Raw genomic sequence first — 22,231 nt, forward strand, 5'->3', positions numbered from 1 at the left:
CTCATTACTCGGGCATAGCACGAGGGACTATTAATGCAAACAACTTTGAGCTTAAGCCTGCATTGATAAACATGGTTCAACAGAATCAGTTTGGGGGAGCCGCTACTGCAGATCCTCATTTACATCTCAGAATATTCCTTGAAATTACTGACACGGTAAAAATAGATGGTGTTTCTGATGATATAATTCGATTGCGTTTGTTTCCTTTTTCTCTTAGGGACCAAGCAAGAGGATGTCTCCAATCGCTTCCTTTGGGAAGTATTACTACATGGCAGGAGTTAGCAACCAAGTTCCTGTTAGGTGAGTGGGGCCAATGTATTTATTATTTGCCGTGTCAAATTTGGTTGCCAGCAGAAAAGGAAAAAACTTTCCTTTGTTCATACGGAGGATTGCACCTATAAATAAGTGCATCCTCCGTATTGTTTAATCATCCCAAAATAGAAGCTCTTAAGCTTTAGAAATAAGAGAGAGAAAAAAAAAAGTGAGTTTTTTTTGTTCTCTTGTGTGAGTTAGAGAAATTATTTTCTCGGTTATACTCGGGTTGGGAGTGTGAGATATTTAGTGTATCATTGTGTACACTTGTTGTAATATTTCTCCGGTTATAAAAGATCTGCAGTAGCTCCGTGGACGTAGCCTATTTTTGGGTGAACCACGTAAATCTTGTGTTCTTGTTGATTATTTTATTCCGCAATTTTTTGGCACTATATTATCATCGTGATCGGTATCGCTTCGGGGTAATTCCCCAACAACTGGTATCAGAGCCTTGTTGTGAAAATTCTTAAGAATTCTGAGTATGCTCTGTGGTTGCAGCTTTGTCTGATCTTCCACATCAGAAAAGATTTTTTAGATTTTTTGCTAAGGCTAGAGAAGTGATGGCCGGAGATGATGGATCGGGACCGGGAATCAACAAGTTCGACGGAACAGATTTTTCGTGCTGGCGGTTACAGATAAGAGATTATTTGTACAGTAAGAAGCTGCATCAACCTCTATCAGGAAAGAAACCGGAAAAGATGGAGGATGATGATTGGGAGCTTCTTGACCGACAGGTTTTAGGTGTCATACGATTGCCCTAACAAAGAATGTGGCACATAACGTAGCGGAGGCAAAAACCACGGAGGAGATGATGTCTATTTTATCAAACATGTACGAGAAGCCATCAGCAAACAATAAAGTACATCTCATGAAGAAGTTATTCAACTTGAAGATGGGAGAAGGTGCTTCGGTGGCAAAACACATAAATGAATTCAACACGATTGTCTCTCAGCTGACATCGGTGGACATCAAATTTGATGATGAGATTCGGGCACTTATTCTTCTGGCGTCTTTACCAGACAGTTGGGAACCGATGCGGGCAGCGGTTAGCAACTCTGTTGGAAAAGGGAAACTACAACTCAATGATGTTAGAGATCAAATCCTTGCTGAAGAAGTTCGCAGGAAAGACTTGGGTGAAGCAACATCATCAAGATCTGCTCTAAATCTTGATAACAGAGGAAGATGCAGGAGTGGTGAAAGGAGTTACAACCGATGGTGCGGTAGATCCAAATCAAGAAATGACAAAGACAAAAACATCCTTGAAAAGAATATGAAGTGCTGGAGCTGTGGTGAGACTGGTCACCTGAAAAAGAACTACAGATCAACGAAGAATAATGCCAATGCTGTCACTGAGGAAGTACATGATGCTCTGCTATTATCCATGGAAAGCCCTGTTGATTCTTGGGTTATGGATTCGGGAGCTTCGTTTCATACCACTGGTGATCGCGATGTGTTTGACAATTACATCGCTGGCGATTACGGAAAAGTTTTCCTGGCTGATGGAAAACCCTTGGAAATTGTAGGTATGGGTGATGTACGGATGAAGATGTCAAATGGATCTGTCTGGAAAATCAACAAAGTCAGGCATGTACCAAAATTGACACGCAATCTGATCTCGGTGGGACAGCTCGATGATGAAGGCCACAATGTGACTTTCGGTGATGGTTCTTGGAAAGTGAACAAAGGAGCTATGATCGTTGCTCGAGGAAAGAAAACTGGAACACTGTATATGACTTCCAGTTGCAGAGACACATTAGCAGCTGTGGATGCTGGAGCCAATTCAAGTCTATGGCATTATAGACTTGGACATATGAGTGAGAAGGGAATGAAGATGTTGGTGTCAAAAGGAAAGCTACCAGAATTAAAGGCTGTTGAACACCAACTATGTGAAAGCTGTATCTTTGGAAAGCAGAAGAAGGTGAGCTTTTCAAAAGGCGGTAGAGAACCCAAAACAGCAAAGTTGGAGCTGGTTCATACTGATGTATGGGGACCATCTCCTGTGACATCCCTTGGAGGCTCGAGATACTATGTCACATTCATTGACGATTCGAGTAGAAAAGTTTGGATTTATTTTCTGAAAAATAAAATCTGATGTTTACGAGACCTTTAAAAGGTGGAAAGCCATGGTGGAAAAGGAGACCAACTTGAAGGTGAAGTGCTTACGGTCTGATAATGGTGGAGAATATGAAGATGATGAGTTCAAGAAATATTGTGCACAGAACGGGATCAAGATGGAGAAAACCATTCCTGGTACACCTCAACAGAATGGTGTAGCTGAAAGAATGAACATGACCTTGAATGAACGCACAAGGAGCATGAGATTGCATTCTGGATTGCCAAAATCATTCTGGGCTGATGCTGTTAACACTGCAGCATATCTGATCAACAGAGGACCTTCGATACCGCTTGACTGCAGAATACCCGAAGAGGTATGGAGCGGCAAATAAGTAAACCTTTCTTTCTTGAAAGTGTTTGGATGTCTATCCTATGTTCATATTGATTCAGCAAGCAGAACAAAACTTGATCCTAAATCAAAGAAGTGTTTCTTTATTGGTTATGGAGATAATGAATTTGGTTATCGTTTCTGGGATGACCAAAATCGGAAGATCATTCGGAGCAGGGATGTAATATTTAATGAGCAACTTCTGTACAAGGACAAGTCAGACATTGGAGCTGAAGATGAATGTCCTGAAGTCAAGAAAACCGATGAAGTGCCATTGACATATATTCCTGTGAATGAATCGAAAACCAGTAACCAGGAAGATGAAGAAGAAACTGCACAAGATGATGACCCACAAACTCCGGTGATTGAACTCAGGAGATCTTTGAGAACCATTAGACCACCTGAGAGATACTCCCCTGCACTTCATTATATTTTGCTGACAGACAAAGGTGAACCGGAGACCTATGAAGAGGCAATGCAAAATGATGATTCAACCAAGTGGGAGTTGGCCATGGAAGATGAGATGGATTCACTGTCATCCAATCAGACGTGGGAGTTGACAGAACTTCCGCAAGGCAAAAAAGGCGTTACATAACAAGTGGGTGTACCGGTTAAAAGAAGAGCATGATGGTAGCAAGCGGTACAAGGCAAGACTTGTTGTAAAAGGCTTCCAACAACGGGAAGGAATTGATTACACCGAAATTTTCTCTCCGGTGGTTAAATTAACCACTATCAGGACAGTACTTGGACTAGTGGCGAAGGAAGACTTACATTTGGAGCAGTTGGATGTAAAGACTGCGTTTCTTCACGGTGACCTAGATGAAGAAATTTATATGAAGCAGCCACTGGGCTTTGAAGTACGGGGAAAAGAGAAAATGGTGTGCAAACTTCAGAAGAGCTTGTATGATCTCAAACAAGCTCCAAGACAGTGGTACAAGAAATTTGATGGATTCATGACTGAAAACGGTTTCCTAAGGTGTCAAGCTGATCACTGCTGTTATGTGAAAAAGTTTGACGGTTCTTATATCATACTACTGCTATATGTAGATGATATGCTGATAGCTGGAGCTTGTCAAGTGGGAGAAATGTTAGGTGAGTGGGGCCAATGTATTTATTATTTACCGTGTCAAATTTGGTTGCCAGCAGAAAAGGAAAAAACTTTCCTTTGTTCATACGGAGGATTGCACCTATAAATAAGTGCATCCTCCGTATTGTTTAATCATCCCAAAATAGAAGCTCTTAAGCTTTAGAAATAAGAGAGAGAAAAAAAAGCGAGTTTTTTTTGTTCTCTTGTGTGAGTTAGAGAAATTATTTTCTCGGTTATACTCGGGTTGGGAGTGTGAGATATTTAGTGTATCATTGTGTACACTTGTTGTAATATTTCTCCGGTTATAAAAGATCTGCAGTAGCTCTGTGGACGTAGCCTATTTTTGGGTGAACCACGTAAATCTTGTGTTCTTGTTGATTATTTTATTCCGCAATTTTTTGGCACTATATTATCATCGTGATCGGTATCGCTTCGGGGTAATTCCTCAAAAGTTCCTTGCTAAATATTTTCCACCTGCGAAGTCTGCACGGTTGAAGATAGAGATAAGTACTTTTAGGCAGACTGATTTTGAGCAATTATATGAGGCATGAGAACGGTATAAGGAGTTGTTGAGAAGATGTCCAAACCATGGTTTTGAAGATTGGGTACAGATTGAATTGTTTTACAATCGTTTGAATGGACAAACAAGAGGCACTGTTGATGCAGCAGCTGGTGGCACGATATTTGCAAAATCACCTGATCAAGCATATGATTTGCTTGAACAGATGACTATTAACAACTATCAGTGGCCGTCCGAGAGGTCAGGAGTGAAGAAGCAAGCTGTAATTTATGCCATAGATTCTATTACATCACTCACCGCTCAAGTTTCAGCTTTGACAACTCAAATTACAGCAATGAATAAGGCTAGTACAGCAGAGGTTGAAAATGCATCGGTTGTTACTGAAGAACCACATATTCCTGATGAGGCTCATTATATCAACAATAGGAATTTTGGTGGCTACGGAGGATATCGAGGTAACCCTCCCCCTAACACTTATCATCCTGGTTTGAGAAATCATGAAAATTTTTCATATGCTAATAATAAGAATGTGCTGAATCCTCCACCGGGGTTCAATACATCAAAGGGGGAAGGAAAACCTTCACTTGAGGATCTAGTTGGTACATTTGTTGTTGAATCTAGTAATAGAATGGCTAGGACTGAATCTCGTCTTGATGGCATAGAAACTCACATGGGAAATATGGGTGCCACAATGAAATCATTGGAGACACAGATTGGTCAATTGGCTAATGCATTGAGAGATCAAAATAAAGGTCAATTCCCAAGTAATACTGAAGTGAATCCAAAGGAGCAATGCAAAGCTGTAACTTTGAGAAGTGGAAGAGAACTTGAGGTTAAAAATTCCAAAGAGAAGGATGAAAATGAGATAACAGTTGAAGAAGTTGAAACTGAGGGATCCAAAGCTGAAGTTGAAGCTGAACAACCTCCTGTATTTAAGCCAGTTCTTCCATATCCGCAGAGGTTCAAAAAGAAGAAATTGGATGATCAATTTGCAAAATTTTTGGAGATTTTCAAGAAGATTCACATCAACATTCCATTTGCTGATGCTTTAGAGCAAATGCCAAAATATGCAAAGTTCATCAAAGATGTGATGTCAAAGAAAAGGAAGTTGCATGAGTTCGAGACAGTTAAGTTAACCGAAGAGTGTAGCGCCATACTCCAAAGGAAACTACCACAGAAACTCAAAGATCCAGGGAGTTTTACTATTCCTTGTGTTATTGGTGGTTTTAGAATAAATAAAGCTTTATGTGATTTAGGTGCTAGTATTAATTTAATGCCTTTTTCTATTTACAGGACTTTGGAGCTTGGCGAGGTGAAGCCTAGCACTATTACCCTGCAGCTGGCGGATAGATCACTTACATATCCACGGGGGATAGTGGATGATGTTTTGGTAAAGGTAGACAAATTTATATTTCCTGCTGATTTTGTCATTCTAGATATGGAAGAAGATCAGGAGACTCCGCTTATCTTTGGAAGGCCATTATTGGCCACTGGAAAAGCTTTGATTGATGTGCACAAAGGAGAACTCACATTGAGAGTAGGTGGAGAAGAAGTCATGTTCAACATCTACAATACAATCAAAGAACCAAATGAGGTAAGTACTTGTAATAGTATTGATGTAATTGAATCATGTGTATCTCATGTTGGTGCAGGTAGGATGACGAAAGATTCCTTAGAGAGATGTTTGTTGGAATCGGCGTCTGCACTGGATGAAAGTGATTGGGATGTGCAAGATGAGATACTAGCTCTCAATACATTGCCTAAAGAAAAGAGTGATGTGCATCATGTAGAGCTACTTGAAGATGCAAGTAAAGAGGTACCAAAAGCATCCCCTGAATTGAAGGAACTTCCAAGCCACCTTTGTTATGCATTTTTAGGTGAAAATTCAACATATCCGGTAATCATCTCTTCCTTTCTTACTTGTATTGAAAAAGAGAAATTGTTGAGAGTGTTGAGGGAATTTAAATCTGCTTTGGGATGGACAATTGCTGATATAAAGGGGATTAGCCCTACTGTTTGTATGCATAAAATCTTGATGCAGGAGTCATATTCACCTTATGTTGATCATCAGAGAAGACTTAATCAAGCAATGAAAGAGGTTGTGAGGGCTGAGGTATTAATACTGTTAAATGCTGGTGTTATTTATGCTATATCTGATAGCTCGTGGGTTTCACCAGTACAAGTAGTGCCTAAGAAAGAGGGAATAACTGTAGTGAGAAATGAGAATAATGAATTAATTTCAACTCGTCCAGTGACTGGTTGGCGAGTATGCATAGACTACAGGAAATTGAATGATGCTACTAGGAAAGATCACTTCCCTCTTCCCTTTATTGACCAGATGCTTGATAGAGTGGGTGGTTATCATTATTATTGCTTTCTAGATGGTTATTCAGGTTACAATCAGATTGTTATAGCACCGGAGGATCAGGAGAAGACTACCTTCACTTGCCCCTACGGTACATTTGCTTTCAGGAGAATGCCATTTGGTCTGTGCAATGCACCTGCTACTTTTCAGAGGTGTATGATGGCCATATTTTCTGACATGGTCGAGGAAATAATGGAGGTTTTTATGGATGATATCTCTGTGTTTGGTTCATCTTTTGATCACTGTTTGCAAAATCTAATGCTTGTTTTGCAGAGATGTCAGACGAAAAATTTTGTTTTGAATTGGGAAAAATGTCACTTCATGGTTCCAGAAGGTATTGTGCTTGGGCATAAAATTTCGGCTAAAGGAATAGAAGTTGACAGAGCTAAAGTTGTGGAAATTGAAAATCTCCCACCACCGAAGAATGTGAAAGGGATCAGAAGTTTCTTGGGACATGTCGGGTTCTATCGTCGTTATATCAAAGATTTTTCTAAAATTACTAGACCTTTATGTAATTTGTTAGAGAAAGATTCGACATTTATTTTTGACGATGATTGTTTGCAGGCGTTTAACAGGATCAAGAAAGCACTGATTTCTGCTCCCATTATGATAGTGCCTGATTGGAAGGAGCCCTTTGAGCTCATGTGTGATGCTAGCGACTATGCTGTGGGAGCAGCATTGGGACAGAGGCGAGACAAGATGTTCAAGGCTATATACTATGCAAGTCGTACACTTAATGCAGCCCAACAGAACTATACAACTACTGAGAAAGAGATGCTAGCAGTGGTATTTGCATTTGACAAGTTCAGAACCTATCTTATTGGCACCAAGGTAACTGTTTTCACTGACCATGCAGCTCTTCGTTACTTGTTTGCCAAAAAGGATGCCAAGCCCATGTTGATACGATGGATACTTCTACTTCAAGAATTTGACTTTGAAGTCAAAGACAAGAAAGGTTGTGAAAACCAGGTGGCAGATCACTTATCACGACTAGAGCTGGAAGAACGAACTGACGGTGGAGTTATCAATGAGTCGTTCCCAGACGAACAACTGTTTGAGGTAAGTTCTAAACTCCCTTGGTTTGCTGATATAGCTAACTTCTTGTCTTGTGGTACTCTTCCTCCATATTTAAATCACCATCAGAAAAGAAGTTCTTCCATGATATCAGATTTTTCTTATGGGATGATCCTTGTGTGTATAAGAGATGTGCTGATCAAGTGATTAGGAGATGTGTTGATGGTGATGATGCAAACACAATTCTGGAACAATGTCATTCATCACCTTATGGTGGACATTTTGGAGCAACAAGAACAGCAGCTAAGGTATTGCAATCAGGTTTTTTCTGGCCTACTTTATTTAAGGATAGCTATACCTTAGTGAAATCATGTGATAGGTGCCAAAGGTTAGGAAACATTTCTAGGCGTCACGAATTGCCACTGACAAATATTTTGGAAGTGGAACTTTTTGATGTCTGGGGCATAGATTTCATGGGACCTTTTCCCCCTTCTTTTGGTCAATCTTATATTTAATTAGCTGTTGATTATGTGTCGAAATGGGTGGAAGCAATCGCCACCAGTACTAATGATGCTCGTGTTGTAGTCAAGTTTGTGTACAAGAACATTTTCACCAGGTTTGGAACACCAAGAGCCATCATAAGTGATGAAGGTACGCACTTTTGCAATACAATTTTCAACTCACTGATGGCTAAATACAATGTGAAGCACAGAGTGGCATTAGCATATCATCCTCAGTCGAACAGACAAGCTGAAATATCCAACCGGGAAATCAAGCAAATATTAGAAAAGACTGTCAATACAAACCGGAAGGATTGGGCTATAAAGTTGGATAATGCATTGTGGGCTTATAGGACCGCGTTCAAGACGCCTATTGGGATGTCTCCCTATAGGTTGGTTTTTCGTAAAGCCTGTCACTTGCCGCTGGAATTGGAGCATCGAGCATTTTGGGCAGTTAAGAAGTTGAACTTTGACTTGAAAGCATCTGGCGATGGCAGAAAACTACAGTTAAATGAAATGGAGGAGTTCCGCAATGATGCATACGAAAATGCCAAGATTTATAAAGAACAGACCAAAAAGTGGCACGCTAAACTCATTGTACGAAAGGAGCTCAAACCAGGACAACAAGTACTATTGTTCAACTCCCGTTTGAAGTTGTTTCCTGGTAAGTTGAAATCGCGTTGGTCAGGTCCATTTTTGGTGGAGACAGTGTACCCTCATGGGGCGATTGAGCTAAAATGCAGTGATGGGAGGACTTTCAAGGTGAACGGGCAGCGAGTTAAGCCATACTATGGAAATGAAGTAAGGCACCTTGACAACATTCCTTTGGGAGGATCAACTTGATATAGACTGATGGTAGTCGGGCGGAAGACGTTAAACCAAGCGCTTATTGGGAGGCAACCCAAATTTTTGTTTCTATTTTGAATTTTGTTTCCGGTTTTGTTTGTATTTTTGTATCGTGATTATTTTTGGTTGTGCATTTTTAATTTATTGTTTGCTTGTATCTTCCAAAATTTAATGAATCCCAATTGTTTTCTTTTCAGGACTGAAAATTTGAGAAGAAAATAATTTTGACGAAGCAGGACCGCACCCGCGGTCTTGTCAACACCGCACCCGCGGTCGATGAATTTCGAAATATTCAAATGAAGTGCCGAGAGATCACCGCACCCGCGGTACAATGCACACCGCACCCGCGCTACAAATTCGAAGGAACACCGCACCCGCGGACTCTACCGAAGCGCACCCGCGGTCGCTAAACACTGAATTTAAAAAGAAGTGCCGAAGACATACCGCTCCCGCGGTCCTTAGCACACCGCACCCGTGGTTGCACAAGGTGAAATAAAAAAATAAATCGAAGGCACACCGCCCCCGCGGTCATGTTAACACCGCACACGCGGTCGATGGTTTTAAACACAGAATTGGGCAGATTTTCGACATAACCGAAAAACCTCTCTCAAAATTTCACCTCCATTTCGAAATCCTTCCTCAAGAACACACTCTTCACACTAAATTTTTTTTTATTCCTTCAACAAATTTACCACTCCAACCTAAATAGCTTCACCCATTCCATCAAATATCACTTTTCTTCCCACAAAATTCAACATCAAACCTAGGGTTTCAAAGGGGCTCGAAAATTTCTTCAAAATTTGGTTGGAGCTTTGATTTGTTCTTCGAGAAACAATTCAACACACTCAAGGTGAGCAAATTCATTGCATATTTGTTGAAGAATTGAAATTATTGGTGTTAGTTGCTATGGAAGGAATTTAAATTTGGTGAAGTACATTCTTGATATTGTGGATATTGTTGATTGATTGTTCGGTATATTGTTGAGGTTTGAATATTGTGAGTATTACGTTTGGGGGAGTGCAAGAATCATTGAATTTTGAGAATTGGATTGAGGAGAAGTGGTGATTGAAAAGTGTTCGACACAATGCCTCCAAGAAAAAAACAGTCAAAGGGTGCATCTTCATCATCTGTGAATTATTATGCGAGCAGGTTCTGGGATGAGAAGGCGGAGGAGCAATATGGAAATTTTTTGAATAAAAGCATTGTAAAAGAGAGGGGATTTGATATGAGTTTTCCTCGATCCGAAATTGGTATAATGCTTACGGCTCGACATTGGGAAGAGTTTGTAAGGCAGCCACAAGATGCTGTCATTTCATTGGTGAGAGAATTCTATGCTAACCTCAAGGTTAGGTTTGATCAATTGACGGTGTTTGTGCGAGGAAAATGGGTAGCCTTTGATGCAAATACGATTAACACGTTATATGCTATCCCTGCAATCATGCACGATGAATATGAAGAATACCGGAACGAGCATATTGATTATAATAGTATTCTTCAAACAATTTGCATACAGGGAGCCGAGTGGAGAATGAGGGATGATGTGCATGTCAGCCTAGCAAAGTCTGATCTGAAGACTGTTGCAAAACATTGGTATTCATTTATATCTGCTAGGATTAAGCCTACCGAACACACCACTACCGTCATCAAGGATAGGGCTATCCTCACTTTTTGCATTATGACAGGGAAGACAATTGATTTAGGTCAATTGCTTCAGAATTCGATACTTGACTATGCAAGAGGTAACTCTCCGAGTGGACTTCTCCACCCTTCTCTCATCACTGCATTATGCCAAAATGCGGGAGTAACTTGGGCAACGAATGAAGAATTGTTGAATCCAAAAAATGAAATTTTGGTAATCCAACCATATGGGGCAGTCAGAAATGACCAAGCTGCAGCACTCAGAGCTGAAAGGGATTTCAACAGGAGAGCTTCAGAGAGACGTGCCCAGGCTCAAGCTCAAGAACCACAACCGCAGCAAAGGCATAGGAGAGATAGATTGACCCAGTTGGAAGAAGATATGAGAATTCAACGCCAAGAAATGGATGCGTTTCGGTTTAGGACCGACACATTTATGGGATACATGATGGATTTCACATCGGTCTTGGCTCAGCAATTTCCATCTGCTTCAACTTCTGGACATCCATTCCCACCTCCTCCACAGTGGCCGCCTGTATACCACCCGCCGGAGTTCCAACCACCACAGGATGACGAAGATGATGATGGTGGCAATGACCACTGACGGTCGTTTCCCAGGGTATGTGTATTCTCCTAATTTTCATGCTTATTTACATCGAGGACGATGTACATGTTTTAGTTTGGAGGAGATTTGATTTATTTTATTTTATTTTATTTTTGTGTTTTATTATATTTTATTTGGTGTGTTTATTTTCTTTTGTGTGTTTGTTTATTTAGTTTATTTTGTGTGTTTATTATTATTATTTTTTTAGTTATTTGCTTGTGTGTTTGTAGTGTTTTAGTCATGAAATTTTTTTTATTGTGAATTGGCCAATGATGAAAAATTTTGTATTGAAAAGAAAGGTCATGCATTACATTTATATTAATCGATCAATTTGAAAAATTTAGAGAATAATCATGAGATGTGGTAAGTTTGAGACTTATAATTTCTATAAAACTTTGTGATTTTCATTTGACATTGAAATAAATTTTTTGCAAACACATAGATGATTGAGGCAATCTTTGATTTTATTTGGGCCATTTATATTGTTCATAAATATTCATTTGAAGCCTCTTGAGCCTATTTGAGAAAAGAATTGTGTTCTTGAAATTTCTTGGAAGCCAATCACTTTTCTTTTGAATATATATGTATTTGGTTGATGCATTGAGACACCATTTTCACGATGATTAGATTCTACTCTATGTTGGTGAATTGAGATTTTGTCTAGAACTATCCAAACATCATTCGAGGCGAAATACGGACAACTTATGATTTAGGAATGATTTAGGTGATTTTTGGATCGATTGAGCCTTTCAAGCTACCAAATAAAAAATTAATTTATCATTTGTCACATCTTTGAGCTTATATGAATTCGAATGGCACACGTTAATATGTGTAAAAGACCCCCATTCGATGTTCTTTCAATTATCCCACATATACTACCCCGTTGAATATCTTAAACATTAATTTCCTCCTTCTCAAGGGAGTAAGAATTCAAAGGATCAAAGAAATGAAATTTCTCCTACAAAAGAAAAGAAAAAAAAAATGAATGATGTTACATTGATGAAGTTGGAGAAAAATGAGAGAAAAAGAGATGAAAAGAATATATATAAAAAAAAAAGTTGGAGATAAAAGAAAAAATGAAGTTTGCAAAAGAGATAAAATTCAAGTTACTCCCTTATTTGAACTCCTAATCTTTATTTGTAGCCATGAACCGAGGCCTAACATTACAACCATTGAAAATCCTATTAAACTAGTCATAGTTGTCCAATATACTAGTGGAGAGTGATTGGGAGGATCTAGCTTATGGACAATCGATAAACACTTTCATTGAGTAAGAATCTTGATCAATTTTACACACACCTCATTGCATCAAATATTTATTGGGTATCCTTTTCTTGAATGAATATTGCTTTGAACCCAATCTTTACCGGAAAAGACCTCTTGATGTGTGTTTGTAAAAATTTGAAATCAATTGAGAATGATTTGAAACATGAGTTGAAGAGATTAGAAGTTAAGAGAATTAACCGATCGCATGATTTTATCCGGATGAACAAGTGGTTGGATTGATTTGAATTGTGAATGCATGAAGGGTTGTAAATTTATCTTGAGGCCAAGTTCTATAAAATATTTCATGATTTATTTGTTTGTGTTGTTTTGTTTTGCTCGGGACTAGAAAAATCTTAAGTTTGGAGGAGTTTGATAAGTGCAATTTATTGTACTTTTATTACTTGTTTTTAACTTGGAATTTTGTGATTCTTGAGCAGTTTTCATATGATTTGTTTTTGTTTTTGTTATTGTAGTTTGGAAGTTTAGAATGAGAATTTGGAGTAGTAAATTGATGAATTAAAAAAGTGCAAAGGACTTTTTCCCCGAAGCATGACCGCACCCGCGGTCCCTCGACTTGGAAATAAAAGATTTTCTGCCGAAGCATCACCGCACCCGCGGTGCCATCTCTACCGCACCCGCGGTCTTCGAAGTTGCAAAGTGTGAAGTCCCCCGAACCATCACCGCACCCGCGGTCCATGCAAAACAAAGTCCGAAAAATCTGTAACTTTGTGGACTTTGAATAAAAGTAGAGGAAAATGGTGTGCTGTGTGGGGAAGCTTGTCTGGACTATAAAATGCTTCTATTATTCACCATCTAGGTCATTGGGGAGCCAAGGGAAGGAGTGGAGGCTACAAAGAAGAGATTGAAGATCAAGTTCATCCTTAGGAAATCTTTTGCACACTTGTGGACAGAAATTTCATTGCACTCCAAAACTCTTGTTCTAAGTTCTTCTTTCTTTATTTTTACTTTTATTTGATATTTCTTGTTTAAGATTTATGTGTTGTTGTGTTATTTTTATTATGAACTAATTTTTATTTCTAGAGGAATGATGAAACAAAACTAGAAACCATGTGTTGGGATTTATGATTTATGTTATATAAGTTTTCCTTATTGTTTATTTGTATTTTTCCAATCTTAATGCTTTCATTTTATTGGCCATATCTTGAATGATTCTTATGTTTATAATTTATCACTTGGAAAAGGAAATTTATAAACAAGAAAGAGAAAAATACATCGATAGTATTTATATAGTTCGGGAGGACATATATTGCTATTGAAGCCATTAAAAGAATTTAGTGCTTATTGTGTTATTTAAGTATAGATTGTTGATGAGGACGTTACAATCTGTTGTTAAATAATTAGTATCTGCTTAGCACTCGGGAGAGGGAGTAGATAATTTAGAATTCTTGGTTAAGGTATAATAAGGACATTTATAATATAGCTACACAAAATAACACATGGTGGATAGTTGCGTGAAATCGGACCTCTAGATCTTTTATTCCATAGTTATTTGTTATAAAAAGTTTGGTGTTATAATATAATTAAATTTATTTTCAATTTAGTTATTGGTGAAAACAAATCTGTTAATTGATTTTTCTAAATAAAATTGAGACTATTTTAATTGCAAGCATTAATATACATTTAAATACATACTCCTCGTGGGATTGACACTTGTACTCAAAAATACATTTTATTACAAACTTGACGTTGTGCACTTGCAAGCAATTAAGAAAACACGCAACAAATCAACACTTGAATTTGGCTCGAATTATTTGAACATGTTCAAGAGTTATTTGAATTATAATATGAAAGAATACCCGAAAAATTCGAAATATATTTATTTTATACATAATTATATTGCATTAACAAAATATTAAATTTCACGAGTGACTTGCGAACTATAAAAAAGTGTAAAAGTAATGTTTTCTCACACACAATATATATGCAACAGAAGTTTACAAATTTTTTTTTATTTTGACAATCAAAAAGTTCTTTGTACGTCGTGATTTAAACCACTCATAGAGTTTTTAGATCTGTTTATCTTTGCGTAATTAATGCTGGACACAAACCCATTCGGGTTAGCAGAGTTGGTAATTCTTGTAAATCCATACAAATGGATCTTTCTCCTTTGATTATCAAATAAGGTGCACGATCACAAAGTGGATTTCTCGTATAGACCTAAACAAAATCTGCGTCGAGATTTCATCATCAAAATTTCAAAAATCTAGCAGCGATGAGGCGATAGAAGTAGCCAAAATTTTCTTTAAAATTTTGTGTGGTGGCAGAAATTTTGAAGAAGGAAGGAAAGTATAGGACCGAGTGCTTACCGCTTTACCAAAAACTATAGCTAGTGGTAATGGTGCAACTCAAATCTTTTAAACCGCACAACAGCACAAGCACCATGGTTCGATCGCTCTACCAAGCAAGGACAATTATTGCACCCAACAGAAAGTGAAATTTTTTGGAAAAAATTATCAAATTTCATATAATTCTTAATGAAATATGTGTAAATTTTGATTCAATTAGGAATCCTACTTGGATCAGGACACTGTTATATCATTATTTAAAATCTCTCATGAATGTATTTTTTACTCTTGAAAATACCATGAATAATTAAATCATATCACCTTTTGCTAATAAAATATATATACATACATACATATATATACTTTAAATTAAATAAATTTTATTTAATCACTCAATTAATTAATTAATATAATCTAGATTATTTTAGAATATTTCATGATAATTTTACACTTAGTAGTCAACACTACTAATATTATTATTTAATCGGTAGATTTTAATTTTACTAATAAATAATTGTGAACTCATTATAACCTCGATCGAAAGAGTGTTTAGAAGGGGTGGTTGAATAAACTGATGCGATTCTTCAACCACGAAAAGCAAACGCGCTAAAAAACGGAGTCACGCCCTCGATTTGATGAAACAAAGAAACGATTGTGTTGTCCCGATCTTTTTGAACAAGTAAGTGTGTAACATTCACTTCTAAATTACGAAGAATTTAGCAACAAATATTAACGAGATAAACAATCGATCTCAAGCGAACTTTCAAATAACTCATATTTGACAATTCGAGTGAAGAACAATCGACAAACGCTCCAAAGTGTTAAATTTTGATAAGTTTGATTTGAGAAACACACAAAGGTGTATACAAAGCCAAGCTTTGAAAAGTTGAGAGAAAAACTCTATCAATATGATTAAACTTAATAATAATCTGAATTGTGTGTAAAATTTCGTCCATATATGTTTAAAAATAATAAAAGATATGAAAATCTAATTACCTAAAAAATTAAGACTCTAAACTAGGAAAATAGGATTTCTTCACGTAAGCGGTGCGCTGGGGCTGTAATGTTTGGCCGCTCTATCGCGGACTCTTCTGGACTGGGCGTGCCCTAGCGCGGGACTCTCTGGACTTCGCCTTCTGGCCGCCCTAGCGCGGGACTCTCTGGACTTCGCCTTCTGGACAATGTATTTGGCGCTGGGGTGGTAATGTTTGAGTTCCCTAGCGCGGGGCTCTCGGGTCATGGGTCTCGATTTGGCCTCCTCTTCGTAATTTAGCACTTGAATAACATTGAAATATCTTCCAACTTCATTGCTATGCATGCAGAATTCTTTGAAGCTTCGAATTGCAAGATTTGGCAAGTTATGCACGGCCAGATTCAGATCATACTCCTCTTCTTCAATAATATTTGTCCTCAAATCTTGGCTACCTACGCAAAAACGAAGCAAGTTAGTACTAAAAAGAATTAAGTTATCAACATGCTTACCTTTCAACACTAGATTGTAGATGCCATCGCCCACATGCGCCATCAATGTTTTGATCTCTAACTTCGTGGTTGCCTTCACTATCAACTCATCAACCTCAACATACACCAGATAATAAACGACACCAAATGACAAAATATCATTAAGTATCAAAAAGATTAAGTTCCTCCCCTTCTTAGACCTAGTTAGCAGCATAACAAAATTCATACAAATGTACGACCATAATTCATTAGGAATAAGATATAATTGATGCAACACATAAGAATGAAGCTTAGATGCCCTTTCCCTATATCCAATACACCTTTACTAAACCACTTAACATACCTTTTCATATGCAACCAACACATATAATCATGCATTTTATCAGCAATTAAACCACCACAATATGCCTCATTAGCACGTAACTCATTTACACATCAAATTTTCAAGTTTTTGCTCTCATATTTTCGAAATCCCTCTCCAAAATTCTGCACGAGTAATCAAAATTATGTCCAAGGTCAGAAATCCGTTCCTCTCTCTCGGGTAGTCGGAATCCGATCTCCATAGTTCAAAATATGCTTCCATATATTTGAATAACATATCCAAAAATTGGCCAAATCCAACGGTTAGTTTTTATTTTATAGTCATCGCAAGAAAACTGCTCATTTTTTAGGCGAGAACAGCATACCTACGGTTTTTTCATCCATATACAGGATAAAAAAACATCCAAACCCGATATCCACTGTTCATAATTTATTTGACGTAATGTTGAACATACTGTCAAAGTTTAAGCCCGATCCAACGGTTCGGTAATGCGCAAAGAATTTTTCCATACTGCTGATTTTCCGGGCTATGTGCTGCTGTGTTTACAAAGTATCGGTTGCTTGATTCTTCTTTGATTTTCGAATTCTTCATGTTTTCTTCCAACTCTAAGGTAAGTAGGCTTGTTTTAAATTTGTAAATTTTCGGGTTATGTATTTCGTGTGTTTTAAAATTCGTTCGAGTGCAACTTTTTCTTCTACCCCTTGTGATTAAGATTTTTGCATTAGTTATGTTTTGACAGTGTGAGGATTCAACTTGATATAGGTGAGAATACCAACCATGATATGAACCTTATGCAGTGGGGATGTAACCACTATATGGCATCGCCCCTTAGAGGAGTAAAGTTAGGGACTGATATCAGTAAATGATTGAAAGTAGCGGAATCTCAGTGTCTCGTCGACGGTATGCATGTGGTTTAAGTCATGTAATGAAATGTGCGTGTTTCGAATTTTTCTTGCATTTTGTTATGTTGTGCTGGAACGGCCCCCACTTGCTGAGTGACAACCATATCACTCACCCCTTACTCTATCCTCCCCAAATAAATCAGAATAAGAAATAGAAAAAGAAGAATAAGAAACTAATTTTGGGGCTGATAGTGGATACATGAAGAATTTTAATTAAGAATAAGTTCTTGTGAGCTTTTAATTCAAGTTATAAATGCTTCCACAGAATTTTATCGTTTTCAGAGTTATTATTGTAAAAACGATTTCATTTTTATGGTTTTTGTGATATAAACTAGTTTTGGTTTATACTGTACTACGAGGCTTGTTGTTTAGCAATTATGTGATTGTTGAATAACGTCAGTGTCGACTAATCCTGGTCTCGGGGCATGACATTTAAGTGATATCAGAGCCACCGGGTTCATAATCCTGTTGGGGAAAATTTTACCCAAAAAAAATCTGCATTTTTTTTTTTGCAAAGAGCTGATCAAGTCTTCTTTGGAACGACTAAACGAGTAATATTCACAAGTTTGTGAGGCATGGTTCGTAAACGCGAAATTCCTTCATTTAGACCTCCAAAATCGCGTTTTTGCCGTTTTATGAAAGTTTCTTATGTCCTATAACTTTCTGAAGAAAATTCCAAATTCGATTATGTCAGTTGTTCTAAACGCCTCTCGACATATTCTTTAAATCCATATGTTTTTATCTAAAATTTCCATTTTTGGAAAATTTCTCAAAAAATCTCGTTCAACGCGTTTCTTGTAGTGCTTATCGGATTTTAATGAAATTTGATTAAGGAAACAATTAGTATTGACCTATATTGTTGGGATTATATCTATCTTAGATAAGTTGACTTAAGCTTCTTACTTAAGATGAAATATTTGATTTGGGGACAATAAATTTTGTAATGACCATGGGCTATCCCGATCTTGTGCTCCCTCAGAGGCCTTGTCCCATCTTGGGTTCTCACTGGGGTCTTTTCTCTCACGGGCTTTTCCATGCGTCATTACTCATAGAACTTCTCCAGCCCAGGAACTGAAGCTTTTACCTTCCCAAGATTCGAACCCAAGACCTCCTGGACATATAGATCTAACCCAACTGGTACCAGGATTGCTTTTCCATGACCTATATGTCCAGGAGGTCTTTGGGTTCGAATCCTGGGAAGGTAAAAGCTCCAGTGCCTGGGCTGGAGAAGTTCTATGAGTAATGATTCATGGGAAAGTCTGTGAGAGAAAATGCCACAGTGGGAACCCAAGATGGGACAAGGCCCCCCAGGGAGCCCAAGATCGGGATAGCCCATGGTCGTTAAAAAAAAAAACGTCTTTTTTTGTAACGATCATGGGCCATTAGGCCGAGCTAACAAAGGCCTCGGCCCATACCCAAGCACCACTACTGGTCATGGGTCGTTAGAATGGTCCAGCATGGGCTGAGGCCCATGCTCATGCATTGCCACTCATAGAATATCCCACTCTTGGAAAGTGGTTTCTTTCGCCTTCCCCAACACTTGAACTCAGTACCTCCAGGCTTAAGTACCTAGTAGCTCAACTAGTACCAGGATTGCTTTGCCATGACCTATATGTCCAGGAGGTCTTGGGTTCGAATCTTGGGAAGGTAAAAGCTCTAGTGCTTGGGCTGGAGAAGTTCTATGAGTAATGATGCATGGGAAAGCCCGTGAGGGAAAAGGCCCAGTGGGAATCGAAGATGGTAATGGCCCCCGAGGGAGCCCAAGATCGGGATAGCCCATGGTTATTACAAATTATTTATGGGAAAAAAAACTAGTATATAAGAATCTGAGATAAGAGTTAAATAAGTTTTGAATATTCCAATATAAAAGTTGATTTTGGGCAATAGTTAAATGTGTGAACATTAATTTTGGTTCATAAGAATGCTAAGCGTTAACTTTAAATATGTATGATTTTGGAATATCTTGTTTAAAATGATGTTGGGGGACAATATCTTAAGTTTAAGAACTTTATATTATTTTGAGATAACTAATAGATTACGACCTTATGTGAATAAAATAAGTTACGAGATATTGTTTGATATTGAGGAAAAGACATCCTGATAAGTTTTGAATTTTGTTACGGTACTAAGAATGATTCAAGGAGAAAGACATTCAATAAAAATAGTTTGTGTTGGAGCTCTATAAGATCATTGTCTTGTTGAAAGTAAGATTTAGCACAAGAATTAATTGAGGATTGATTTCATTCATACAAAGTTGAATAATATTTTATTTTATGACGACTGAGATATAATTTTTGGAATTTAAATCAATAGGCTATAGATTGATATTAAGTTAAGTTCCAAGATTTTATATGAGTTTTAAGTTTTGATATGGTAATCATGATAATTTCAAGATAGAATAAAATCATCATCTATTCGCATATATTCAGTGCCGACTTGATTCAAAGGACTTTGGTAGATTTCGACGTCATCATATGGATGGATGGGTTATCTAATAGCAGTGCAATAGCAGATTGCCGGAGTAAATATTTCAAACTCCAAACCGCGAACCAAAAAAAAATCAGGTACCATGGCAATGCCAAGAGATATAAATACATTATTTTTGCTTCTCAGACATGGAAAGCAATAAAATCGGGCAAAGAAGTTACCTAGCAATGGTGAACGAAGTGCAGGAAGAAATTGACCTCAGGCTGGAAGATACCCTAATAGTGCGGGAATTCTCGGACGTTTTTCCGGAAGAATTACCTGGGATAGTCTCGGTCCACGAGGTTGAGTTCAAAATCAATGTGTTTCTCGGTTCTGCATCAATTTCAATAGCACCATACCGAATGACGCCAACTGAACTCCAGGAGCTAAAAGAACAACTCCAAGAATTGCTAGACAAGAAACAATTTCAACCGAGTATGTCTCCATAAGGAACTCCAGTAGTGTTTGTGAATAAGGAAGACAGAAGTATGAGATTGTGTATAGATTATAGAGAACTAAATAAAATCACAAGCGAGAATAAATATCTTTTTACAATGATAGACGATCTTTTCGATCAACTTAACAATATTTTCCAATCTCGACCTGAGAAGGTGCTACTACCAATTGAAGGCCAAGGCTGAAGATATTCCCAAAACAGCCTTCTGAAAATGGTACATGCATTATGAGTTCACAGTAATGTATCTTGGCTTGAATAACGTGTCAGAAACCTTCATTGATCTAATGAACAATGGTTCAAGTCATTCATTGACAAAAAATTTTAGCGGTGTTCATCGATGATATCCTCATTTACTCACCAAGTGAAGAAGACCACAAAGAACATCTCTGTCTCAATCTTCATACGCTAATAGAGAGAGAATTGTATTCCAATTCAATAAATGTTAGTTTCGGCTACATGACTTGAATTTTTTAGGTCACATAATATGTGAGACATGAGTATTTGTGAATCTTATGTATTTAGAAACAATCATAGGATGACCAAGACCAAGGACAATGATAGAAATTCAGAGCTTCTTAGGATTGGCAAGCTATTATAGGGGATTTTTCAAAGATCTTCCCTCAATAGCAATACAGCTTACAAAACTAACAAAAGAACTCTAAATACAATGGAGCAAAGAGTGTGAGGAAAGTTTTGAAACCTGAAGAAGAAACTTCCAATGGAGCAAAGAGTAATTTCCTTTGCATCAAGGCAATTGAAACTTTATAAGCAAAACTATCCAACCCGCGACCTTGAGCTAGCATCAGTTGTATTTGTGTTAAAAATTTGGAGGCAATATCTATAAGGCGCCAATTGTGAAATTTTCACAGATCACCAAAGCCTCGAGTACTTGTTCACCCAAAAGGAACTAAACATGAGGTAAAGACGGTGGATGGAACTATTAAAGGATTATGATTTGATCATAAGTTACCATCCACATAAAACAAACAAGGTGGACGATGCTCTAAGTCAGAAAAATGGAAGCAAGATCACTCTAGCTTTACTCTCCGCTCGGCCATGTCTGTAAGAAACCGTCAAGTTAAATCAGGACCGAGACACCGAGCTAAAGAAACTTAAGGAACAAGTCAAAAGCGGGAAGTCCCAAGATCTACAAATTTATGATAAAGGAGTCCTATGGATGAAAGGACAACTGTGTGTACCGAACATCGATAACCTTCGCCGAGAATTACTGTCAGAAGCACACAAGTCCAAATTCTCAGTCCATTCAGGGAGTACAAAAATGTATCGAAATCTTAATATTGAATGAAAAGAAACGTGGCAAAATTTGTCTCTAGATGCCAATTCTGTCAACAGGTCAAAGAAAAGCACCAACGACCCAGATGATTATTGCAACCTTTGAAGATACTTGAGTGGAAATGGGAACATATCTCCATGGACTTTGTGGTAGAGTTACCAAAGTCGAGGCAAGGTCAGGACAGGATATGGGTAATCGTAGATAGACTTACAAAATCTGCACACTTCCTACCCGTCCGTATGAACTATGACCTTGACAACTTAGCTACACTGTATATGGACAACATTGCACGACTCCATTGAGTATCAGTGAGCATCTTGTCTGACAGAGACCCGAGGTTCGTATCAAGTTTTTGGAAGAGCTTCCAAAAGGCCACGGGAACAAAAGTTACTCTTAGTACAGCCTATCACCCTCAACCGATGGCCAAACTG

The sequence above is a fragment of the Primulina eburnea genome, chromosome 7, assembly GCF_022965805.1.
Source record: "Primulina eburnea isolate SZY01 chromosome 7, ASM2296580v1, whole genome shotgun sequence".
Taxonomy (NCBI): Eukaryota; Viridiplantae; Streptophyta; class Magnoliopsida; order Lamiales; family Gesneriaceae; genus Primulina; species Primulina eburnea.